At 46.0% G+C, this 6,892-nt stretch overlaps 1 pseudogene; it reads right to left on the reverse strand.

The window, feature by feature from the left end:
* Positions 1-5,382: 5,382 nt before the first annotated feature.
* LOC146829732 (TLE family member 5 pseudogene) lies at positions 5,383-6,455 on the reverse strand (annotated as a pseudogene).
* Between the last annotated feature and the right edge of the window lie 437 nt (positions 6,456-6,892).

Consider the following 6,892-nt stretch of genomic DNA (forward strand, 5'->3'; position numbering starts at 1 on the left):
GGCTGTCAACACTTCCTGTTTGAAGTGTTGACAGACAATTAGCATAAAGCTTGTGTTCGGGAGGGTGCGCGGAACCTGCGCGGCCATAGATATCGAAACTTTTTTCATTTTGAATTTCTCAGGAACTACTGAACGGATTTACACCATTTAACAACAAGCATTTACAATGCAATGGTCTCGGCATTGTTAAAGTTAGAGCTATTGGCATTGCTCATGACATTATTTTTGTTTATGTTTTTAAAACATTTAAAGAAACGGCATTGTTATTTACAATGTCAATAGCTTAATCTCTCTCAAATGCGAGACCTATTTTTGTGCAGGTTTCCTTCCTGCACAAAAATAATCATCCCCTCAACGCAGGCACCCTTGCACCATGGTACAAAGGTACCTGTGTTGGCACACGGCTGCCCATCATGCGCCAGTGCAGGGGAAAAGGACAGGAATGCGTCGTATCTGATAGATATAGTGCATTCCTGCCCTTTTCGTTTGCCATAGGGCAGAGCAGCAAAAGCAGCTAACAGCAAAGCACATTGGTAAGACCTCACGTTGCTGAGTCTGGCCATCAGGGAAGCAAGCACGCGTTGTGTGGTCATTCTCCGCTTGCGATATTGTCCATCAACATCTATGCGATACTGACGGCATAGAAAGAGATGTCAGACTAATTGAGAGAATGTTACAATTCAAAAAAATGGGTGCAAGTACGGGCTTAACCATAAAAATGCTCCAATCCAAGATGGCCGCTATCAGTATTCTAATGTGGAAGTATTCCGGTCGAATTAGCAGAAATGTTTATTTTGGGCAAAATTTGACCTGCTATAAACAACTGGATGCGACTCAATTCAAATTACGCACTAGGCAAGAGCAATATGCTGTCTAAAAGAAAAAGAAACAACATCCTGGAAAAAGCAAACACTCATAGGGAATGAAAGATTAAATAAAGCATGTAAAATGTAAGCAGAAACAACATGGTGAACTTAACGCCTTTACAGTCATAATGCAGAAATCAACGAGTATTTTTCCCTGAAAACTACAGGGCCCAGAAAGGACCCATTTCAATGTCCACTGCTTATATGCTTACAAAACGTAAGCAGCCTGGTTTAAAAAGACCACATTCGTGAACACAAAGCCGCTGTATACATTTTGTTTTCCAATCCACCCATCCACCAGGTATTGCAGTACCTCCAGGTTTGGCGCACATCCCCACCAGGGGAAAACAGCGCTTCACTGCAAACTCAGTAAAGTGACGCTAATGTTTTTGGGGTTTGAATAAAACCAATCTGGCCACTTTAAGAACACTCCGTCTTGTTTTATTTATTGATTTTTCATATTATGAACCTTTTATTTCTGAGGCTGCACTTTGCAATAGAAAACTGTACAAACGGCATTTCCAGAAAAAGTTTTCTTTTTTGCATCCATTTCACAGAGGAACAAATGAACGACAGGAAGAAAGAGGGTGAGAACCATTTCTTGAGTCATGGTTTTCGGTAAGTGAGGAGGAGTTAGAGAGGGAATAAGAGTAAGAAAGGGTGGGGCGGCAGCTGCCAGCGGCAGAGCAGAAGCTGATATTACAATTTCTAGTGGTGTTGACTCATTCCGCCGAGTGGACGACATCTCACACATCTGCCATTGCTTGGTAGTGAATACATAGGGTTTTGGTACAGTTCCTACGAGGGAAACTCGATATAAGGCTCCACTGTGAAGAGGACACCACATAATGTATGGCTTTTTTCACTTCTACTAGCGGGTTATTATTCACGCTTTGTAGGTCGGATTATGAGCATCTGTTTCCAAAGTATGTACCCAAAAGTATGATGGCAAGCATTCTAAACTCTCCACAAGACAGCATGTTTATGTAAAGACAAGTTTAACTGAACTAGACCTGTATTATCTTTTCAAACTCTCACGCTTTTCACCCAACAGTCCACATCCGCGTCAAACTACAACCAACACCAATTTCGACCACACACACACACACAAAGGAAACCCAGGAACCAGATGACCATCGGATCGCAGCGGAATCTAGTCCTGCCGATAAACGTTCATTTAACGATACAAGTGAAGTAGCAACTTACATGGCAACCCAAAAAGCCCTTACAACGCAATATACCCCCGCTCCCAAGCAGTCAGTAGTATGTTTACACACAATGGTGTTTTAACAAAATACACGCAGGATCTGTGATGGTTATAGTATGTAGTTTCCGTATAAGAAATACTGTATTTAGGATCGTACAGTCTGCAGACTTCTTTAGCATCCGCAAAACATACAAGGTGGTTCCATCCGAGCACACCGCGTCCTGGCACGAGATGGACCTCCCCACAGCCCGACCAGAGTCAAACATACGGCACTTCCTGCAAAGTCACTAATCAGACCGGAAGACCTTCGCTGCATGTCCCTTCCCACTACTTCTTTTTGCATATTTATAAAGCGTGAACTAAACCCGAAGGTATTGGAGCGATTTACATAGCACCGCATTTACATTACACATTCAGGCACGGGGAGATTAAGTGATTTGCCCAGAATCACAGCATGTGGACGCGACCTCGAGGCTCGAACTCTAGTTTCCAGCACCAAAGTCGGCAGTTTAAGCCGACGGACCACATCCTCGCCACTACCCGATGAAGCGATGCCTGTACCTCCGATGACCGCCTCTCCCTCAACGAGAGCGTGATGCCCACCCCGAGTCTACCCTGCAGCCCCTGAATGTTTGGCCCTCGGTCCCGCAGAGTAACGAAAGCATCACGACCATGGAAACCCAGGAACCAGATGACCATTGGATCGCAGCGGAACCTAGTCCTGCCGATAAACGTTCATTTAACGATACAAGTGAAGTAGCAACTTACATGGCAACCCAAAAAGCCCTTACAACGCAATATACCCCCGCTCCCAAGCAGTCAGTAGTATGTTTACACACAATGGTGTGTTAACAAAATACACGCAGGATCTGTGATGGTTATAGTATGTAGTTTCCGTATAAGAAATACTGTATTTAGGATCGTACAGTCTGCAGACTTCTTTAGCATCCGCAAAACATACAAGGTGGTTCCATCCGAGCACACCGCGTCCTGGCACGAGATGGACCTCCCCACAGCCCGACCAGAGTCAAACATACGGCACTTCCTGCAGAGTCACTAATCAGACCGGAAGACCTTCGCTGCATGTCCCTTCCCACTACTTCTTTTTGCATATTTATAAAGCGTGAACTAAACCCGAAGGTATTGGAGCGATTTACATAGCACCGCATTTACATTACACATTCAGGCACGGGGAGATTAAGTGATTTGCCCAGAATCACAGCATGTGGACGCGACCTCGAGGCTCGAACTCTAGTTTCCAGCACCAAAGTCGGCAGTTTAAGCCGACGGACCACATCCTCGCCACTACCCGATGAAGCGATGCCTGTACCTCCGATGACCGCCTCTCCCTCAACGAGAGCGTGATGCCCACCCCGAGTGTACCCTGCAGCCCCTGAATGTTTGGCCCTCGGTCCCGCAGAGTAACGAAAGCATCACGGCCATGTCGGTGGACCCTGAAAGCCCTGGACGCGGGCCCCGTGGGCTCACCCCGCAGTCCCTCGTCCCGCGACACAATGATGCTGCCCTACACCCCGCCTACTATCCTCACCGCCAGATCCGGTACTCGCCTACTACACCCAGTCGCCCCTAGGACCCTCCGACATGGCACAACAGTTTTTTTTTTTTTTTTTTTTTTTTCCAAATGTAGAACAGAACTTTAACCAAAACCCATTTTCATTCATATCTTTGCGATGGTTCAGGACACTCAACTTTTACCATTCTATCATTTTTATTGGAATACAATTCTAACATTTATTAGCATTTTTCTTTTTCATGTAGCAGCCCTGTTTAGAGATGACCATTTACTGTGTGTGATCACTCAGTTACAACACATGTGGCTTAAGCTTCACACCACAGACCTCGAGTTGGGCCTTCGCTGCTCAGACAAATTACTCAGGAAGTGCAAATTAGTTCTTGGAGATCAAACCTCCTCAATCAAGAACACAGTGCCCTTGCCAGGGAGGATCAAATGCAACCTCAAAGTTGATATTACTATGTCACTCGACAATCTGAGTTGGAGACACGGTCTGACAAGTGGGTGAAGGTGAGTAAGTTCTCAATAACTTAACTTATGAAAGCACCATGTCGACAGAGCAGAAAACTGCTCGCGAATACTAACAGTCAAAGTCTTCCTCATGAAGTGCAGCCAAGAAGCCCCCAAACAATTACCAATATACCAGGTATCGAATTTATCACTGTGTCCAGACTGAAGTGTTTTTTCAATCCAAAAATATTAGTCAACGTTTTTGTCCGCGCTCCAAGCCAAGCTTTAAGTATGGGAACATTTCTCCCTGTATCCCAAGTAACCTACACACCAATAGTCATGGCAGGTCACCCACCTGTGCCAGAAGCAAACATACGAATTTGGATTTTCTAAAACTGAAGCAAGAAATTAATCTGACGCATGAATGGTGAGAAATAGAAAAAAACAAAAAGAAAACATCTTATCTTTAACGTTTCAATAGATGCGACTCAGTACTCGTGCAGATGAAACACTGTTTATGATCTACCCTCCAACACAGGGAAGAGGAGAGGTGCACATTCAGGACCCAACGTTTAGCCATCAGCCCCAACACACCGCTCCTCCAATGGAGTCTACCTCTGTGTCAAACAAGACCATTTACTTCACCTAAAGTACCAATTCCATAATTTCTTATTAGGTTAGTTCTTCTCGGACAGGACTCTTCAAAGGTTGTGTGTCATATAGGGCCATGCAAAGTCCACTTTATTCAACAAAAAGGAAGAGATGCACATAGCAAGAGAACAGAGAGAGAAGGCGATATACATTGAAATGTGGGACATCTCATATCAGATACCAGTGGAAGGTCCTACCACACCAAGAGCATTCAGAAGTGGGCTCAAACAGTGCTAAGATGGGTGAGGGTGCAGAGATATGTGCATACATGTCAGCTTCAAAAGGGTAGACTCAGCATGCTGCCATTGCTCATAACCCGTCCCCTAATAACAAATAAAGCATTTCAGCCAGTCTACTGGAGGGGTATTCTGCACGTAACACAGTAGGGGAAGAGCCTAGAGGGTTCACAAACGTGACCCATGATTTAAAGTACATAATGGAAGGAGAGTGAATCCTGAGACGGTTTAGAAATAAAGAATCTATGTAAGTGACTATGTTCTGTGCAATGGCAGGAAAGTCCACCGCAAATTCGAAATACAAACAGGATCCATTAAAACTTAACATTGCTTTCTTCGAGGTGTCAACATCCATTGTTAAACTTAGTTTCATGTCAACCAGAAGAACCCTTGGCCCCGTAAGAGTCCCACAAATTAAATTAATTCAGAGTCACGTGATTGTGGATCACCCAGTCCTGGGAGGTAGGGATTGACAGTTTATTATTTTCAAGATATACAATTTCTAAACCACATTGAGGTCATTAAAAACAAAAAAACAGATTCAGAAGTAAACATCTAAAAAGGCACATCATTTTACAACTTTGTTCCATAAAGACTGGTAGACTCTAGCTTTTGCACGCCCAGCCTTGCAAGAAATCCACTTTATCCCCAGCTAGATGGAAATCCTTCCCAGTTCACAAGCCTCATTCCTGCTTTCAGACCACTAACTCCTGCCTCCTGCACTTCCTGCATTAGGGTCATTGGCGTAGTTGAAAATGGCAGCTGCAAGCCGCTGCTGATATGCCGTACCCACAATATCATGTGCCAGTCCAGAGAGACAGGATTGCTGATGCAACAACCAAACAGGTAAACATCAAGCAATAAGAGCGTCAGGCGTGTTCGAGAGCTACCCCTGCATCTCTTGTTGCAGCTGTGAGAATCGGTCATCTTCCCCGCCGGCCCATCAGCCCTTCCATACCCCGCCTGCACACTTCATTAGAGCAAAGGTGTTCCTAAAGGCATCTCACGTACACGGATGATGGAGTTCAACTCGGGCGCAGTCACTTGCTTGGCTCGTTCAATGGCTCCCAAAACCTGCTGCTGGTGCTCTTGTGAAAGGTATGGCAACACCTGTGCGCAGATTCCATTTAATCGCTTAACGATTTCAGCCTGCTTGTGCATTTCAATGTTTAGCCCGTATGACATCTCATAGTACATAACATAGTGACGCTGCATTTCGGACTTCTCGCTGGCCAGTTTATCACACTCCAACTTCAAGCTGTGATATTGTGCTTGGAGAAGTTGGAACTCATCTTTAATCCGGTCACAGGAGTCGGAGGTGGTGAACTTCAGCTGCTGTGGCAGGTGAGACGAGCCCGAGTGCCGGCTTTGTGAAAACATCATGTCCGTCGGGCGGTGTCCGGGAGGGGGGTCGGCGTCTCCCAGCGGCTCCCCTGGCGCTCTCCCTGGCTGGCCTCGTTCGCTGTCCCCCGCCTCCGCTCTCCCGCTCTCACTGCGGCGCAGGTTCCCGTAATGGCGGCTCAGGAAGGGCACAACAGTTTTAAATAACGAATTTCGAACTCTGACTTAAGAAGAAGATCCTGTATTGTTTGTCAGACAGAATGTGGAAAGGGCTGGGGGGGGCGCAACAACGGCCGGATGCTGTGGAATAGCAACGAGACCTCTCTCCACCACCGCTCCCACCCCCTGCACGATCTCAGCTTCCCCTCCACCAGCCATTTAATAATAAAAAAGAACAAAACTAACCTTTAAACATCTACGACGAGGGCACCGGAAGACACGACCGCCTTTCTCCGAGGCACAGCAGAAAATGCCGCGGAGAAAGGGAGTGTCCTTTTCGGATTGGGGGGCGTGTTTTGCTGTTGTCTCCTCCCTGAGACTTCTCGCAAAAAACACGCCCCCCGATCCGAAAAGGACGGGGCAGGATTAGAGTGACGGGACCTCTTCT

Source organism: Triturus cristatus, chromosome 5_2 (assembly GCF_964204655.1).
Source record: "Triturus cristatus chromosome 5_2, aTriCri1.1, whole genome shotgun sequence".
NCBI lineage: Eukaryota > Metazoa > Chordata > Amphibia > Caudata > Salamandridae > Triturus > Triturus cristatus.